Source organism: Podarcis cretensis (assembly GCF_951804945.1).
Source record: "Podarcis cretensis genome assembly, chromosome: 7".
NCBI lineage: Eukaryota > Metazoa > Chordata > Lepidosauria > Squamata > Lacertidae > Podarcis > Podarcis cretensis.
Genome location: NC_137176.1, coordinates 49,508,886 through 49,527,494, shown reverse-complemented (window position 1 = coordinate 49,527,494; position 18,609 = coordinate 49,508,886). Strand labels below are relative to the sequence as shown.

The 18,609-nt window shown below is 42.1% G+C and overlaps 1 long non-coding RNA gene across 1 annotated transcript in view; it reads left to right on the top strand.

Moving 5' to 3' along the window:
* Positions 1-11,113, top strand: part of LOC307219499 — an 80,360-nt gene extending 69,247 nt beyond the window's left edge. The window contains exon 2 of the long non-coding RNA XR_013840441.1: positions 10,936-11,113. This is a non-coding gene — a long non-coding RNA (uncharacterized lncRNA). The remainder of the gene's footprint in view (positions 1-10,935) is intronic.
* Positions 11,114-18,609: the final 7,496 nt, after the last annotated feature.

Below are 18,609 nucleotides of genomic sequence, written 5' to 3'. Positions count from 1 at the left end.
TAATAATAATAATAATAATAATAATAATAATAATAATTTATTTATACCCCACCCATCTGGCTGGGTTTCCCCAGCCACTCTGGGTGGCTTCCAACAAAATATTAAAATACAGTGGTCTGTTAAACATCAAAAGCATCCCTAAACAGGGCTGCCTTCAAGATGTTTTGCATTGATAACCATGCCTAGCACATTGTACCTTTGTAGCTTAATTCAGTGCAGTTAGCCAGTGATAGATGTTTTTAGTTATATGAGGGTTTTATTGTATACATAATTATTGTAAACTTTTTAAAAATAAAATAAAATTACAGTATACAAATATTTTATACATCTCATGAAATATATTCTGCATATGCTATGCTTAAGAATGCACAGATAATACAATAATACACAAAGAAAATCAGAAACGTTGTTAGAAGCAATTTATATAAATTCAATAAATTCAGTTGGGAGATACTGACTAACATTAGTGATGCGGCAATTACAAAAAATGAGGGTGGGACAAAAAGAGTGAGGAAGATATAAGCTCCTCATTGAGTTGCTGTGCACTAGAAATTTGATAATAGTTTCCCATTTCAATAGCCAAAGAAACAAACAAAACCACAGCTACCACCCAACCCTAATATGACAGAATGCTCTTTGAGTGCTACTGCTTGCTTGGATAATTTAGTATAACCATTTGAAAATATGAGTGGGGGCTTGTTTTGTGAGTGCTTTGGGGACACATTAAACCCATAGCTTCTCAGACTCACATCCAAGTGTGTCTACTGACCATGTATTACTTTTAGCTTGCAGGCGACAATGTGTTTTTCACCATACTTGGCTGCAGTTTCAAACATTTCTTCTGCTTTACCTTCTGGTGACAATTTGGGCATGTGCCAAATTGTCTCTAACAGGTGGTATACGTGCCTAAAGAAATAATATAGTAATAGGTAATAGGTATAACTGGAATGGCTATACCGAAAGAATACAAAAATCTGTTTACGTACGCAACAACAGCTACACAGACATTGATAGACTAACACTGGAAAGAATAACAAGTCCCAACTAAAAAAGATTGGCAACTTAAATTAATGGAATATGCTGAAAAGGCTAAATTAACTGGAAGACTAAGAAATCAAGAAGACAACAAATATATATTAAAAAATGGAAAATTTTTATTGCATGTATACAAAAGCATTGTAAAGAAGTTAATACAATAGCAGTTTTTTTAAAAAAAACACTTGCAATATTAAGGACAATGTTCAAAATTGGAAATAATTAAGGATAAGGAAATTATAGACATGTATAATACAAGATGGGACGTGGGTAGCACTGTGGTCTAAACCACAGAGCCTAGGGCTTGCCGATCAGAAGGTTGGTGGTTTGAATCCCTGCGATGGGGTGAGCTCCCATTGCTCGGTCCCTGCTCCTGCCCACCTAGCAGTTTGAAAGCATGTCAAAGTGCAAGTAGATAAATAGGTACCGCTCCAGTGGGAAGGTAAACAGTGTTTCTGGCTCTTCTGGTTTGCCAGAAGCGGCTTAGTCATGCTGGCCACATGACCCAGAAACTGTCTGCGGACAAACACCGGCTCCCTCAGCCAGTAAAGTGAGATGAGCGCAGCAACCCCAGAGTCATTCATGACTGGACTTAACAGTCAGGGGTCCATTTACCCTTTACCTTTACAATACAAGATAAGATAAAAGAACCAGGGGAGGGAATGGAAGGAAGTCAAGGGATCTGAGTAATTCCAAAATATGGATTTAATAAGGTGTGAAAATGTTTTATTTTTTATTTTTTAATTGTATTTGTTATGGTGCATATGATGAAAATGTTTAAATGTGAAAATTAATTTAAAAAATTAATAAAGAAATAAAAATAAAGATATAATACAGTGGACCTTTTGTCACTCAGTAGGTTGCCTGCTGTAAATGCAGACCTCAAAATACAACTGTCATTGCCTACCCTCTTAACTGCTACGGCTGCATGCAGCACTATGGTTAACAACCTGCCTCTCAATTCATGGACACTGACCACCTTACCAGTTTCTTGTTGAGCCTCATGTCATCGTTCTTACTATTCTTTTGCTGTCAGTTATTGGCATTCAGCATCAGCAATGTGTGTTTTCTGAGCCTGTGGTGCATGAAAATGAATCAATCGGCATTTGACTGTATTCTTTTTGTATCATAGTCACTTGTTATACTACCCTATTGAAGGTGTTCTGCTCCAGATCCTTTCCATGTGCCCTGATCTCTTGTTTGTGTCTGGTTTTTGTATGAGCCGCTACAAAAGTATCACAGTTTCCACCCTGTCAGCTTGAACTCAGAAAAGGAATATGAGATTAACTGTTGAGATGTTGCAAGGGATAGAGCAGTGCAGTCGGAGTGTCTGCTACCATTTTTACCACTGCTACCTCCTCCTTCCCCTGTGCAGGTGTGGAGGAAGGGGGGTGCGGTGGGTGCGGTCCGTCCCGGGTGTCACCACTGAGTGGAAGTGACAAAATGCTGGGTGGCACTCACTGCAGGGCCTGCAGCATGCCAGGGCTATGCGTCTCTCCTGGGAGAGATGCGGTGGCTTTGGCGCGTGCAGGCTCTGAGCTGTGCAAACGGTCCACTCACTGTCTCCCCCCAGTTGTAGGGCGGCTGAGTGGGAGGAGGCAGGCAGACTCTGGAGGCTCCGTGGTGAGCCCCACCCCTATGGGCAGTGCATGCCACCCCTGGGCATGCTGTCCCAGGTGCCGGAATGCCTTCCTCCGCTGCTGCCCCTATGCCCACAAAGGCCCACCAGATATACCCTGAGCAGGAGAAAGGAAAGGTGCTCCAGCAGCTCAACAGGGCATCATTTCTTACCAACGAGGAGACTGGAATTACAAGTTCCACCACATCAACCAGAAAGTGACACTGTTCATGTCTATTTTTATACCCTGGCCTTGAGATGTATATTTTCAATACTCACTCCAGTTGTGATTTTAATTTGCTTTGAAGTTTTTAACATTGTATTTTACATTGCTGAGCGCTACTCTGGGATCTTGTGGCAAAGGGTGGGTTGTTGTTGTTATTATTATTATCATTATCATTATCATTATTATTACTATTATTATTATTATTATTATTTCAGTCTGCATTGTATTTCTGATTGTAAGAAGTGCAGGATACATACACATTTAAGCCATGAACAACACATACTAAATTATTAAAATAATACGTAATAGATTATTCATAATGGAATTCCAGGAGAAACATAAATCCAGTTCACAGCTGTCTCCAGCGTTGTGCATGTTTTTGCAGGACATCAACTCCACAGAGTCATTATACAGCAGCCCATGCTCATGCGGGAAGCAGCATTGAGCACCAAGGCCCACTGTTGTGTTTTGCTGAAATCTGATGGAGGCATCACAGATTCAGATCTGTACAAAACCACAAAGCTTCATAGGCAATGTTACTGTCCTCTATCACAGTTCAGTGGAATCAGCAAGGTTTGACTCTGAGTAGACATAACCAGGATTCCCTGGGTAGGTGGTGAAGATAGAATTAAACTAGGTTATGTTGCCTGCTCAGGATAGAATATATCCCTCAACCTGGTAGTCCTTAGGTTGATATCGAAAAGAAACCTTAATGAGGAATGATTTCTAGTGCACCACTGTCATTTTCTTGTCACGCTGGACTCATTTTCCTAACACAATTGCCTGATTCAGGAAATATGACTTTTCTCAACTTTGAGGAAATAAAAAGTATGTGCCACAAACTCCCTGGGCATATTAAAGCCAGGATTCTTGACAGTTATTTTCCCAAGGTTCTGCCACTTGACCTTCTACTTCCTGTAGAGACGAAACCTTATGGGAATCTTCCACTTTGACCCAAAGTTTAATCTTTTCTGCCTGCTCCTCTTGTGCCCTTTCCAGCAGATGCTTATGTGTTATCTGTTGAACAGAGTTGGAAAGGTTGCTAACCAGCTTTCACCTTATCGTCATACCAACAATTCATTGATTCTGAGGTCTCAAAGGAATGTTGAGATCATCTAGTTTGACCTTCCATACACACAGAGCATTCAAGTCTCTCCCAGCTATTACTCTATCAAGTGCACTCACTTGTCGGGTGAATGCTTTTCCTTTACAGTGTTATTCAGCCTCTGTCTGCCTCAGTGGAAGGAGCTGGGTGGGATGGCCGTCAGCAACTTTCCAAGTTCAGCTCAACAATTCTGTCATTCATCATTTCCGTACACAAAAGCTAAGGGCACAATTCAGCCCTTGTGTAAGCTTTGTACAAGCTCTTCTACAGCCCAACACTAAATATGTTTACTTAGAAGCAAATCCCATTGAGTTCAGAATGGCTGATTTCCCAGAAAGTATTATCAGGATTGCAGTGAGACTTAACAGTTCTTAACCTGGACTGGTTCCAGTGAGATATTTCAAATTGGTATGCAAGTTGATTATTAAAAGAGAGCAAAGGTTCAGCTCAGTCTCTGTTGACTGCCATCAGCTATAAACTAGTGTCTGATTATGGTAGATGACCCTCTCAAGACTGAATATAAAGTAAGATGTGAAGCAGTTTTGGCCACCCCTTCCTGACAAACTAGTCTTTGAGGAAACCACTGCCCATTGAGACTGGTACATTAAATAACTCTTCCCTGCGCTGTGAATGATATCACTGGTTGCTAGTTTCGTGCACAGTTAAGAGTTGCTACCTTTGCAACGCAGCCCACATTTTATTTTAATACTCATGAACGAAAGTGCATTGTTATTCAAACAGTAAAAGGGGGGGGGGATTAAAGACTGTTCCAGCAGTAGCCATTGTGTGTGAGAGCTTTTACAAACTGTTTTCTTAATGTCAATAGCATGCATATATCAAGGACATCTCCCATTAAGAGCTCTACAGGGGTGAGATGCTTACAGCATTAGGTTTCCTAACTTTGGGAAATGCATGCAGGGAAATGGCTATAAATGTGTGTCTTTATTATGTTAGAAAGGCATTGGATGTATGAGATATGTCATTCTTGCAGTTCGCATGCCTTGCACTCATATGTGACCCCTCCAACATCACAAAGATGCATTTGTTTGCATTCGCCTTTTTCCTGGCATCGCCCAAGCATGCGTTTTCAAAATGTCAGTAAGGAAGTATAAAATTGGAAGCATTCAGCACTGTAAAGGAATTGAAAGCATTTGTAACTGCAAATGTGGGCCTCCTTTTTGATATCTATAAGCTGCTACTGCATGTAAGAACTCTGGTCCATGTCTTCAGTGTGATTCATTCCTTCATGAGACGATACAGAATTTTGAGCATGAATTGTAACATTTACTCGGTTTCCCCCTCTACAAAAAGAACAGCTAGTAAATAAAACTGGTCAGAAATTATTCACACCCTTTTGTTACTCCAATGTTTTCTGTAGTTCTGTACAGCCCTGTGGTTGGACAACAAATGGTTCCCAATGTAAATTTGATATTCCCCATTGCATTTCCCCTGTTGCTTGAGATCAGGCATGCCACATGACACCCTTTCCATTTCCTAACTAGATGCATTAACTCAACCTGGCTGGCACAAAATATTCAGACTGTGCTTCTGAAGCCCACTTTTCATAAACGTTATATAGCACCCAAATGGGTTGGCATGAATATTCAGGGAGGCAAATACAAATTGTGAAAGGGGTGGGAACATGACTGGAGCAAACTCATTTAAAAACATGAGCCATGACTTGCATTTTCCCAGTATTCTTCTGGCTACATATAAAATAAGTTTTATGTGAGAATTTCTTGCCAGAAATATCTTTCTCGATAGGGTATGCTTTCCAGAATATATATCAAGTCCACGTCTGAAACTATGGAGCGGTGTATGTGTGTGTGTGTGGGGGGGGTGTTTACAAGAAAATGAAGCCAGTCATATTCTTGGCATCATTTGACTCTGCTGTGCTATCAAGTTTGGCTTCGAATGTGTTGGAAGTCTTGGTTATAGTTCCTCAGTCAGAATTATACAGATGGGAGGAAAGGGAGAAGCCCGTGAACAGGTGGTGGCTGTAACATAACCAGCAGGTAGTCCTTGAACAATCAGCTTCATCAAATGTATCGGAGGCCAGAACCAGAAAGCACAAAACCCAGCATCCTAGAAACATCTTGCAAGCTTGGATTCTGGCAGCCAGACAAGAAGCCCCCAAGGAACCTGCTGTTGGCTTCCACCAACCCTAAACTGGCCAGAGTTTCGCCATCGTTTTCGCTTTGCCAAAGTGGAACTGAAAGACAAATTATCCAAAACCATCAACAAACTCAGCATGAAACAAAGCACTTCAGGAAAAGATACTGCTAGACTTGTCACCTCAATCAGGGCTGATTCTCACAACCATTTCAGCCAATGGCAGCCATGAGGAAATGTACTCCCACGTGTCTTTAGCAGGCATTAGCATTTATCATCCACCACCCCTTTCACTTGTTCCAGGTTTTTTGGAGTACTTTGTGGAAGCATGCCAAGTCCTCAATATTTGTTCACATTTGCCCACAAATAAGTCTCATTGACCTTAATGACTCGTGAAAGTAAAATGTTTTGAATCAGGCTACCTGTGTGAGCAGTAGCTGGCGGTAGCAGGCCAGAGGTGGAATTCAACTGATGGTGGTAGATGCACAAGCTGCAATGATCCTGATAATTTGCCCTCAGAGCATGGGGGGGGGGGGTTGGAATCCTTGGCACCTGTCCCTTTTTCATTTGTAAGTATTAATTTAAATATAAGTGGATTTCAGAAAGCCCATTTAAAATACAATTGGGTAAAAAGCACTGCCCCGCCCCACATTCCCCCCCCCAAAAAAAAAACCCCTGCCAGAAACCAAAACAAAGCCGTGACAATTTTCTGCTGTTTCTCAAGGTGTGGGGAGAGAATTTTTTCACAAGTGCTGAGGGTTGTTGCTGCTTACCCTATTGAGTCTCATGAGGAAGTATGGCTGGAAGGAAGCCTGTGGGGTAAATATTGCACTGTTTCCTGCTGACCAAACTTTGTGAAGAGCAACATGATGCGATATGACCGGGTACTGGGGCTTTTTTGTTTAGAGAAAACGCAAGAAAGAGGTGTAAGGGGTTGGTGCTGCCAAAGCTAGCATAGATAAAACTGCAGGCTCGCAGCCAGTTTCTGTCTTTAAGATTTATTTACAAAAGTTCAAATGGTTCTGAGAGCTCCAAAGGCATGTCCGTGCCTGTCTCACTAAGATGCCTCGAATGGCTTTTTCTTACTCCTCCTCCCCCAGCAGGCCAATCGTCGAAAGACCCGCCTCCTACTTCCTCTGTTCAGTGAATAGCTAGTTCCGGGCTCTGAATCCCCCTGTCTCCCTGTCTCTTCTTCCGATTCAGATGATTAAGTGCTGATTAACTCTTTTGGCTCTCTATAAGTGCTAGTCTCCCCCCTTGGCTCTCTAGCCGTTTGCATTTCCCTGACAAGAGGGGACATGAAAGAAGTGTATACAATTATGTATGGTACACAGAGAAAGTAGACTGAGAGACGTTTCTCTCCCTCTTTCATACTAGGACTCGGGGGCATCCAATGGAGCTTAATATTGGAAGATTTAGAGTAGGCAAAAGAAAGTACTTCCTCACACAGTGCATAGTCAAACTGTGGAGTTTCCTCCAAGAAGAGGAAGTGGTAGACACCAACCTGGAAGGCTTGAAAAGAGGATTAACTAGATTTGTGGAGGATAAGGCTAAGTATGGCTACTAGGCATGGTGGCAATGTTCTCTCTCCACTCTCAGAAGCCCTTTCTGGGAATCACAGCTGGGGAGAGCACTGTTGTGCTCAGGTTTTGCTTGTGAACTTTCCACAGGCATCCGATTGACCACTGTGAGAACAGGATGCTGGACAAATGGGCATTATTTTCTTACATTCTTATCATTCCCAAAGTGTGGCACTTTTGTTTAACGTTTCAAAACCGGGGGGGGGGGGATCCCTTGGTCACTTTGGATGGTTAAGTATAGTGAGGGCAATTCTCCCTCCCCAAACATGGGAAAAAGATATTTCAGGAAGAGTTTCTTTTACCCTCACACACTGAACGAATGGCTGGGAAAAAAAATCTGTAGCACATTTTTAATTTAAAAGCATCAAGGGGAGTGTTTGCACGGTTATAAAAGAAAAGGAAATAAGTGCTATCTTATTTGTTTATGATAAGCTAGGGAAAGGTTATGCATGCAATGCCAGCATTTAGACTTAGGGCCAAATGATACATGATATTATATGCCACAAATTCTAAAAGAATGTACCTGTGTGTGGTGGCAGTGAGACAAGTGTGGCAGGTGTGGACTTTCACTTCATAACCAAAGGGTATAGTGGCTTGAATCCTGGGCCTAGGTGTTCAAGCAACTATAGTACTTCAGAGGCGGTTTTAGGGGAGAAAGCACAACTGGTTTGGTTGCACTGGCGTGGAGCCTCGGGGGGTGGCACAACTATGATGTAGAATCGAAAGCAAGAAGTGGGGGTTTGGTGTGCCAAAATCTGGCATCACACAAGGAGCTGCTGAAATGTGAGACCCCAAGTTCCACCACTGAGCAATTTAGGGTTGCCATATGTCCCGAATTTCCTGGACATATCCGGAATGCTGCAGTTGGAAGTAATGTCCAGGCGGAAATCGCTGTAATGTCCAAGAAAATCTGAACGTATGACAACCCATGTTGGAAGTGTAGATTTTGGATCAACAACTTTTCTGACTTGAATTTCACTGTTTGAAATATGGCAACCCTAACTCTGTGCCCCACTTATTTCTGTTTGTCGTTTGAAAGGGAGATGCCTTCCCCACCAACTCTTCCATCTCATACCTTCCCAAGCAGCCACCTCACTGATATGTCCTGATCAGCATAAGGAGGACAGTTACCACAGTACTTCTTCATTCTACTCAGGCCACGTCAAGGGTGGGGAACCTGTGACCCTCTAGGCATTGTTGGACTCCACTCTCATGAGCCCCACCCAGCTTAATGGCCGGGGGGGATGGAAAATGTAGTCCAGCAAATACTGAGAGTGTCACAGGTTAAGGATGACGTTAAATTTCTTAGGGGGAAATATCAAATACTTAAAGAGAGAGAGAAAAAAAACTCTTGACAATTAGCACGTTTCTTGCTAAATAACAGCAGCATTGAAATGTTATTTCAAATTGGGATCAGGTGACATTTTTTAATAGTCCCTTCAGTCTGTAATTCAGAATGCATCTCCTCCCAAGTATTGATGTGTCACGAGCCGAGTTATTGATTTCCCTTAACAATTTATTTCAGCCATCTGGTGTCTTTCATACAGGTCTACTCTCGTAGATTCATAAGACAAGCTGAATTAATGAGACATTCTATTAAAAATAACAATAGCATAACAACAATGTGTATCATATATGTTTATATTAAATAAAAACTGATAAGCTTTCTCCAGAAAATATCCATTGCAAACTTTACCTTGCCTAAACTGGTATTCCCCAATCTGGTGCCCTCTAAATGCTCCCAACAGTCCCAGCCACCATAGACAAAAGTGAGCCATGATGGGAGCTGGAGTTCAACAGCATGTGGAGGACCACAGGTAAGGGAAGGCTGGTCTAACTACATGCCCTCACTTCTCAGTGATTCAATTCAGACATCCAATAAAACAAGAAATTGTATCAAAGTTTTGAATCATATCAAAGTTCTGTCTCTTCCAGCATTCTCTGCCACAGTGGTGAGGCAGATGGCCTTGGAAGATGACTTCACAAAGGAGCAAGGGAAGAGGATGCTCACAGCAACTGTTAAGGTGGAAGGCAGGGAGGTCAATAGCAGATGTAGCAAGAGTGGAACCAACTAATTCTGGATTAGTTCTCATCTTCCTCCCTGTTTAGTTCTATAAAGGCAACACTGAGGTAGAGGAGGAGCCTGACAGCCAGAGCCAGGTTCATACAGTGTTTTGTGTGGTTGTTGTTTTTTTGGTTGCTGCATCATACTTAACTGATACTAAGTTTGTGGTCTACTGAGACCCCTAGATTCTCTTAACAGGTACTACTGGCAAGCCAGGTATTCTCCATCTTATACTTGTGTTGCTGTTTTTTCCTGTGTACATTTGTCCCTATTGAAATTCATTTTGTTAGTTTGGGCCAGTTCTCCAACATGTTAAGGTCATCTTGAATCCAGATTCTGTCTTCTGCAGCGCTAACTATCCCTCCCAGTTTGGTGCCATCTGCAAATTTGATGAACATCTCCTCAATTCCTTCATCCAAGTCATTTATAAAGACATTGAACAACAATGGGTCCACAACAGAACCCTGCAGCACCCCACTTGTCACTTTTTTTCAGGATGATGAGGAACCATAATAATAATAATAATAATAATAATAATAATAATAATAATTTTTTATTTGTATCCCGCTCTCCCCAGCCAAAGCCAGGCTCAGAGCAGGTAACATCATCTAAATAAGACAATATGCATAATACAATATACAATATGCAAATAAAATAACATTCAACATTCATTAAAACAATATAGAATAATATTAAATATCAGCATTTCAAAATTAAACAGAAATCTACTCAACAGTTACAACAAGTAGTTTCTACACTCCAATCAATAAAACAACAGCAAACCACAGTGCACAACATAATACAATACAAAATGAGAAGCAGAGACTGGAGGGTAGGGCAAGGCAGGTCGAAGGAGGCCTTGCCTGATGGAGTCTCTCCCCTCACAGTTCTCCCTCCAGGACCAACTCCCTTATGAGGACTCCTAGGGCCAGAGGGTGGGGCAAGGCAGGTGGAAGGAGGCCTTGCCTGATGGAGTCTCTCCCCTCACCATTAGTGAGTATTCTTGGGTTTGATCCATCAACCAGCTACAAATCCACCTAACAGTTACTTCATCCAGCCCACATCTTACCTGCTCCTCTGAAATACTATTATGGGGGACTTTGTCAAAGTCTTATTGAAATCATGATACACTATATCCACAGCATTCCCCTGATCCACCAAGCTTGTAACCAACCATTTAATTATCTGTTCTAGGACCTTTCCAGATATTGATGTCAAGATGGGGAAAACATTTGCCTGCCTCCAGTCTGCAGAGACCTCACATGTTCTTCAAGAATTGACCATGGATGGGAACACTCAGTAATGAAATGACAAGAGGACAGAAAAGGACCCCCCCCCCCGAAGATACTAATAATAAAATCTGGAAATGTGATACTCTGTGGGAGTCTGGTGAACAAACCCCATTACACCTAATGGAAGGCTCACACAATGTTCTTCAGTTGCTCATTTGCAATACATTGTCCTCTACTGCCCAATTTGAAACAGAGGGGAAATCATTCACAGAGCAAACACTTGAGCAGCTTTCATTGTCACTGCTAGTACTGTATATTTAGTTCAAGAAATTGGGTCAATGTGCTTTTTTATTTTACTCCTATTCTGCTAGCCCAACAGGAACGCTGGCAAATTACCAGGCCTGCTGGGTCCCAATCCTGACTTCCCTGCAAATTTACAGCACAAGCACTCACATACAAACACGCACACACACAAAATGGAGTGTGCGAATGGCTCAGCTGACACAGCCACAGGCAGGAGAGATGGCTGGTGCTGCTGCCTGTTATCCACACAACTAGCCAGACTGTAGATTTTGTTATTTTATATTTCACACTGCTGGCCAAGTCAATCAGCCGTTGCAATCAGTGCTGATGCTTCAGGGTAAAGGGAACAGAGAGGAGAGGGAGAAACAAAGCTGGAACAGCTGAAGCTCTGCCTGATGCTGTGAATACACACAGAGCAACAGTATAAGTCAAGCCTGCCAGCAGCAAGATCAACTAATCAATCCCTGGAACCCTTTCTCTCTCTCTCTCTCTCTCTCTCTCTCTCCCATTTTATTTTGTGTGAGTACCAGATTGTGGCCACTAAAATTAGTCATTTGCAGAGGGGAATGCACCATGAAATGGATTAGCTCACAAAAGAGACTTGCTGCAGAACACTCCATCATCTTGTTATATGTCGGGTGGAGTGTTGAGGTGGGAATGGGAGAAGGAGGCAACAGGCTAGACTGCTGGGCTGGTGGCTTCTCACATACTAAGAGCCCTTTTTCCATATTTGCGTTGATATTTGTGGTTACATAAAACCACCGTGTCTTACTATGGATAAGAGAGAAGAAATCACATACCTGTTTTGTGGTAGGGAGATAATATGCACAGAGAGGGAGTTAGAAGAAGAAGTGAGACCCAGTTGGCTGCTTCATATTACAATCAAATTAAACCAAATGCCACTTGGCACCCTCAGAGCAATCAGGGAAGATAATAGCATTTTTTTAAATGGAGAAAAACCTCTTTTCTCTCCTAGATGAGTCAGTTTCCCCAAAATGGAGTTTTATAACTAAGATGATGTCAGATTTAATGGCATTTAAATGAAGGACAGCAAGAGATCCAAAGGGCTGAAGATTTCACCCAAATACAGGGCAATTGCTCTGGACTGTGCAGCTGATTATGCCAAAGGGGGGGGGGGTTATTGGCATGGATATTATCAATAAATACCCCAAGAGGGACTTTCAGGGTGGGGAGAGAATACCATGGCCTGACAGGGCAAGAGGGAGCATATGCCCCAGGCAGCAGCATAGAGGGGCAGCAAAACAACAAACATCCTGCCCTGATGATGATGTAGCATGAGAGAAGGAGGAGAGAGGCATGTTCTGGCCAGGTTCTGCTTATTAGGAGAGGTCGTGGAAAGGCCCATTTCATTGCCCACACTGGGAAGAGGAAGACAAGAAGCTGCAGCAGGATCTGAACTTTCAGGCTTCCTGCTCTCAGTGGTGACAGCATGGTGTTGGGGGACGGTGATGATGAGAAATTCTTTTCCCCCATTGGTGGTGTCCTGATGCCACCAGGACCAGTGAGAGAAGGAAGACAGGCTGGGGTACAAAGGGGAAGAAGACTTTCTCCCTGCCACTGCAATGAGAAGGAAGTCTGTGGAGGTTTGGGGCATGTAGTTATCTTGCGCATTTGAAAAAGATCAGACTAGGCAAATGCATATTATGAAGCCAGCATGACTGGCTCTTCTAACACGGAGTGCAGAGATGCCCTTGGAGAAAACTAACAACAGGAAGTGTCTGCCTCTCCCTGCAGCAATTGCTATGGTTTCCTCATTGTGTCCTATAGTGCTCAGGATAGACCACTGAAATCTGCCATCTGGACAACTCAAAGCAGATCCCCTAAATTCACTTAATCTGTGATTTTGCTTGAAATGAAACCAAATATCTTCTTATGGCTTTCACCAGAGAAGTATTATAATCAGGGTCACAGTGGCAACCATCAAACAAGAGTGATTATGAGATGAGAGCAGGATGCTTGGAAAAGTAAAAAAAGATTGGGTAGGATTGGGGACATATTAACAGATAAGGAGGTGTTACCGAATAAAACCCACGCATAGGATTCCTGACCTATTTATGCCAATTTGATTAAGGAGGTGAGAAGTAACTAGCACAGGAGGAAGAAAATAGCGAACAACTGATTGTCGAGGGGCAGGTGTTGATACTAGTCTGTTTCTCAAGTGGTACATGTTCAGTGGAACATGGAACTATTTTTAAAATGCATTTTTCTCCCAGGAGTCATTTCAAAAGACTGATAGCTATGCCACACCATTTTCTAGAAGCACACTGAATAAAGCGTTGGCAACTGGAAGCAACCAAAGTGCTAAAGGAGGCAGGGGCGGGTGCTTTCAGCTCAGCACCTTCTGCACAAGGTCACAAAATCCTGCGATGCCTTCAGCATTGCAGCCAGCCATGAAGGGGAACATTGAGTGACTCACCTGCCGGGGGCCAAGCAAACAGTGAAAACTGAACAAGGATCCACCTCAATCAGTGTTTGTTCTTGCAGCACAACACAGGGGTCACCTGAAAGGTGTCATGAGGTGGCTCTATGTTCACAGAATAAGCAGGTGATCTGTGGGTGAAAATAGATTTTATGGACTGCCAGACACTCTTGACTCTGTAGCTTGTGCTGCAGCTGTATTTGCATCTCTGAGGCACATCAGGAACAATTCAAATGGTGTCAGCAGTATTTTAACAACATAAGAAAAGCCCTGCTGGATGAGACCAGACCCGAGCTGATATTTCTCAGACAACGTTTTTTTCATAAAAATTCTGAAATTTCCCCTTTCTCTTCCTCTTAAAAAAGGAGAGCCATTCCACAGAATTTTCTCTCCATATTCTCCACCCAAATGTGTGTGTGTGTGCATGTGCGCACGAGCTGCCAAGGCAATGCCTAGAGCATTGTGGAGGATGCAAAATGCAGACCAGGCTGCCAACACAGATGCATCCCCACAAAAGAAGAGCTTTAGGAAAAAAGAAAGAGACAGTGCTATTGCTATTGCTAGTACTAATAGCGATCCCCACCCACAAGACACATTTGCTATATTCCTCATCCAACCCTATGGAAAAATTGGTGGGGAATTTTGAAAGGTCTTGTGCACACAGCTCCTGAACAGACCAGGGGCCTATATAACCCAGCATCCTCTTTCCTAAAGTGGCCAATCATATTGTTCCTTTTCTTTTGCAGGTGGAGTTAGTCTGTCATGTTTAACATGCTTGAGGAAATTTAGGGTGCTCTCAGACTATTTTTCAGGAGGAATTCAAGTGCGTACCATAAATTTAGATTTGTAAAGGTGGGTTAAAGCACTCTGTCTTCCTGATGCAACAAATCCACTTTTTTATTTAAAAAATGACTTATCATGAAGCAAAACATGGGGAAATGTGCTGAAAAGTGTGGGGGTGAATGTATGATTAACATGAAGATGTCAGGACTGGCTGGATGACGAAGAATGGTGGGAGGAACCAGCCCTGGGATGACACAGAGGAAGAAGACTTAGACCCAGGATATTGGTAGTGGTGGACACTGAGGACAGGTCTGAGGAGGAGGCAAGCTAGGAGGTGATAGAAGTAGGAGGCTTGAGTGAACCCAGGGAGTTAGAAGAAGGAAGCCGTTCCAGGACACAGTGGGGTGCCGAGGGTCTCGGTTTGAGTGCAGACTCTGACAGAGAGGAGCCAGCTGCTGCCTCAGTTTCACAGCAACTGGCCAGTAAGTTTACAGTGAGCTCCTCTCCCCAATGACACCAAGATCATGAAGAGCTTTGCACGTTGCTGAGCAACAGGCCAGCCCAGCCCAGATGGGGGTCCCTCCTCCTTGCCATAGTTTACATCTGCTTGGGAGGAGTCCAGAGGCAGAGGACTAGAAGGAGGAGCCCGATGACAGTTCCAGCAGTGTCTTCAACTGGGGCAGTTGAGCCTAGGTGAACTCTGCTGTGTTTTCCTTTTCTGAATAAAAAAGCTGACTTCACATTGAGTCTCAAGTCTTCAAGCCGGCCTGTGGGTGATCCTGCCTGCCTGACAGCCCTGAAAGAAGACATAGAAACACACCACAATCAAATTGGGATGAGTTCTCATTGATGCATAAACGGACCACAAACAATTCAGAACAAATGTTCAATGGAGACATGTCAAAGCCTAACCTATGTGTATGCTTTGTGCCATAATATCTGGATGGATGTTCAATAAACCAGGTCATCCAGAGCACACAATCTGAATCTACAACAGATTAATGCAATTTTGAGCCCTCTAATTTGTCCTTAATTTCATAGTTTAGTTCACATAATACATATTCTGGAAGCATAAAACTAGAGAGGTCGTGTTTGCCTCTTCTATCTCACTCTTATAAGTCAACGATGAGAAACCTGTGACCCTACAGATGATGTTGGACTGCAGCTCCCATCATCCCTGACCTTTGGGCATGTTGCTGAGGCAAATGTGAGTTGATATGCAACATCATCTGGAGGTTCCCCATCCATGTTGTAAATCAATACAAGTTGAAGTCTCATTACATCATGTGTTACAACTGATTAGGAGGGGAAGAATAACCTTTCTGACTCCCAGTAAAAGACAGACAAATTGGCCTTTACCATTACCTATGTTCAGGTGTTCATGTTTTTAAGATACTCAGAAGCTGTGCTTATGATCCTATACCCTAAATAACTCTAAACCAGGGTTATTGCTTGCAGAGAGGTTTCTAAGCATGCCAAATCACACTCACTTAAATACTCACTTCAGAACTTTGCGCTAATCATGCAAAGATTTAAGCTTAAATTCTAAGCAGCCACCTATCGATTTTGGAGGCAGAACTTGCATGTGTGTCCCTGTCCTGTCCAGAGTACAAAACATCTCAAATTGGAGGAAGCAGAGAGATATACTATTCTGGTTGTGTTAAGCAATTAAAGGTGTTAGTGAGCAGTCAACCATTTTGCTTTATTGTTAATTAAATTATTATTGAGACTATTTTGAATCTGAGGATATTTTATAATACTTCAATAATAAGTTGGCGCATTCCAGGTTACCCATGTGAGTCTGAAGAAGAAAGAATGCAAAATGCTGTAGCATCTTAATGGTGATGGGATGAACCCCTAAGTTTGCTTATTCAGAAGTAAATCCCACTGAATTTGGTGGGGTTTGCCCTCTTAGTAGGTATTTTTAAAGATTGCAACATAATTGTTGCGTCTGCTTTCATAGACCTAGAGCCATTTTCGTAAGATACCAGATGACCGTGGATAATATACTTGATGGCTATTTAATCAGGATAGCACGGTCTCTGAGCTAAACATTTATCTACCATTGATTCTGGAATGTTGTTGGTCTGCTTACTATCTTAAGATATCATAACCAAATTTTGCATGATGGTTCCTGAGATCAGGGAACAAGTTTCCTTCTAACTTTGGAGAATAGGCCAAATGGAAAGAAGGAGAATTGGCACATGAACTCCAGGTCTCTCTGCTCCATTACATCTTTCTCAAGAGAATCAAAGTGACTAAAGTCAAAGAAAGCATGAGCAAAACTTCAGGTTTCAAATTATTGTGTGCTTATCATTAACAAACAGTGAGCTGTTCAAATCACAGTTATCTAGCAAGGAATCAACACAGTGCTACGAAATGTGACCAGAATTATAATTTTTAGCTGTAATGTGCCATAGGTCACTTTAATTCCAAACAGAGCTTATATTTAATAATCATGCTTAATTTGATACTTTCAGAGAAAGGAGACTCAAAGTGTCCAAGGGAAGCAGCTCTTTACATTCTGTCAATTACAACTGTAAGTAGGAATTTCCAAAAATAGAGCTACCCAAAGGTGATGAGATTTTTGTGGTGAGTGCAAAGATTCTTATTATAGCTATGACTTTGCACAGGATGGAGCTGTATTACATCTTTACAGTGAAACTAAGACTGCTCCAGAGGAGCCCTCCTTTATGGGTGTCCGAGCTTCCTTAACATTTAGCGTATGAAACTACTGTAAGCATGGGTGAAATTTTACATATATTTTAGTATATATTTTACAGAAGTTTTGTTTGTTTTTCAGAATGAGGTCACATCAACGTATCTCTGAAATCCACTAGAAACAGAATTCAGATTAAATGTGGCAGTTCCCAACTTTCAGAATCTTACTCTTCAAATTCTGATCGCCTTCACCAAATCTGCCACAAGTTTTGGACAAGTGCAGAGGAGATCAGGAAATGGTCACTGTTTTCATTCTTGGAGTTAGCAATACATAGTATTATGGGGTTCTTGTGTGAGCCATCTTGACCTTCTACTCTTATGCTCCACCCTTACACCGTAGCTCTGAAATGCACACTGAGTTATAAGGTTTAGTTCAGAAATAATGCCACAATCATGGCTTTGTGCTGTATGAATGACGTGGAAGACACTTTGGCCTCCAGCACTCCCTTCTCTTCTTGCAGCATGTTGTCATTTCTTCTGTGCCTTCTTGGTTTGTAGCATAGTTTTCTGTTACATCCAAACTCACAAACAACAGCTTTGCACCTGCCCTGCATACAGGGATTGCAAACCAGGATCAGACACTGTTTTGCAATCCAATATCTTCTGGACAACAAGTCCAATGATATCATAGCGGCCGTGGCAAAGTTTCTTTCAGTAGTCATACGAATCAAAGATCAACATACCCATGACTAAACAAATAACACTTCGGTCTCCCTTCCTTGGGGGGTTGTCTGTATGAATCTGTATTTTATTCTGAAGCCATGTTATGGGTCGCTGGACCTCAATAAAGATTAGAAATTGTTTTGCAATCCTTATTGGCAAGGTGACTGTAAACCATAGCTTGCCCATTTTGATATAAGGCAAACTATGGTTTGTCACACAGCAGGAAAGGAAGGAGGGCATTGTAGTGCATAAGATGAGGAAAGAAAGAGCTCAGGGAACATAAGAGACTTCTTCCAGATTAATTGATGTAGCATCAAACTTTATTTTCACTATGCTAATGTGGTAGACTTTTTACCAGAATATGTTGTAAGTTGTACTGCAAGACATTTGGGTGTTTTGTTTTCCATTTTTAAAGCAGCAGCAGAAAGTTATATATAGTGTGTGCCACCCATTATTCTTGGTGGACCTCAGGTAATCAATCCTGTCAAGCATTAAATTTCTAGGATCCCCCCCCCCATGGGTTTGAGTGTCAAATGCAAATATAATACTGAAGGCAATGTTAATAGAGCCCTAATGTTCTGACTTAAATCCACAGAAGTCAAGAAAAGTAGAATTATGGCCCCCAAAGCAGCTTTAACTTTGGCCTTCTGCAGGTATGCATTACAATAGAAAATTGCAGCTTTCAGAGAATGATCACATCACACTGGATAATGGGTCTTATTATTT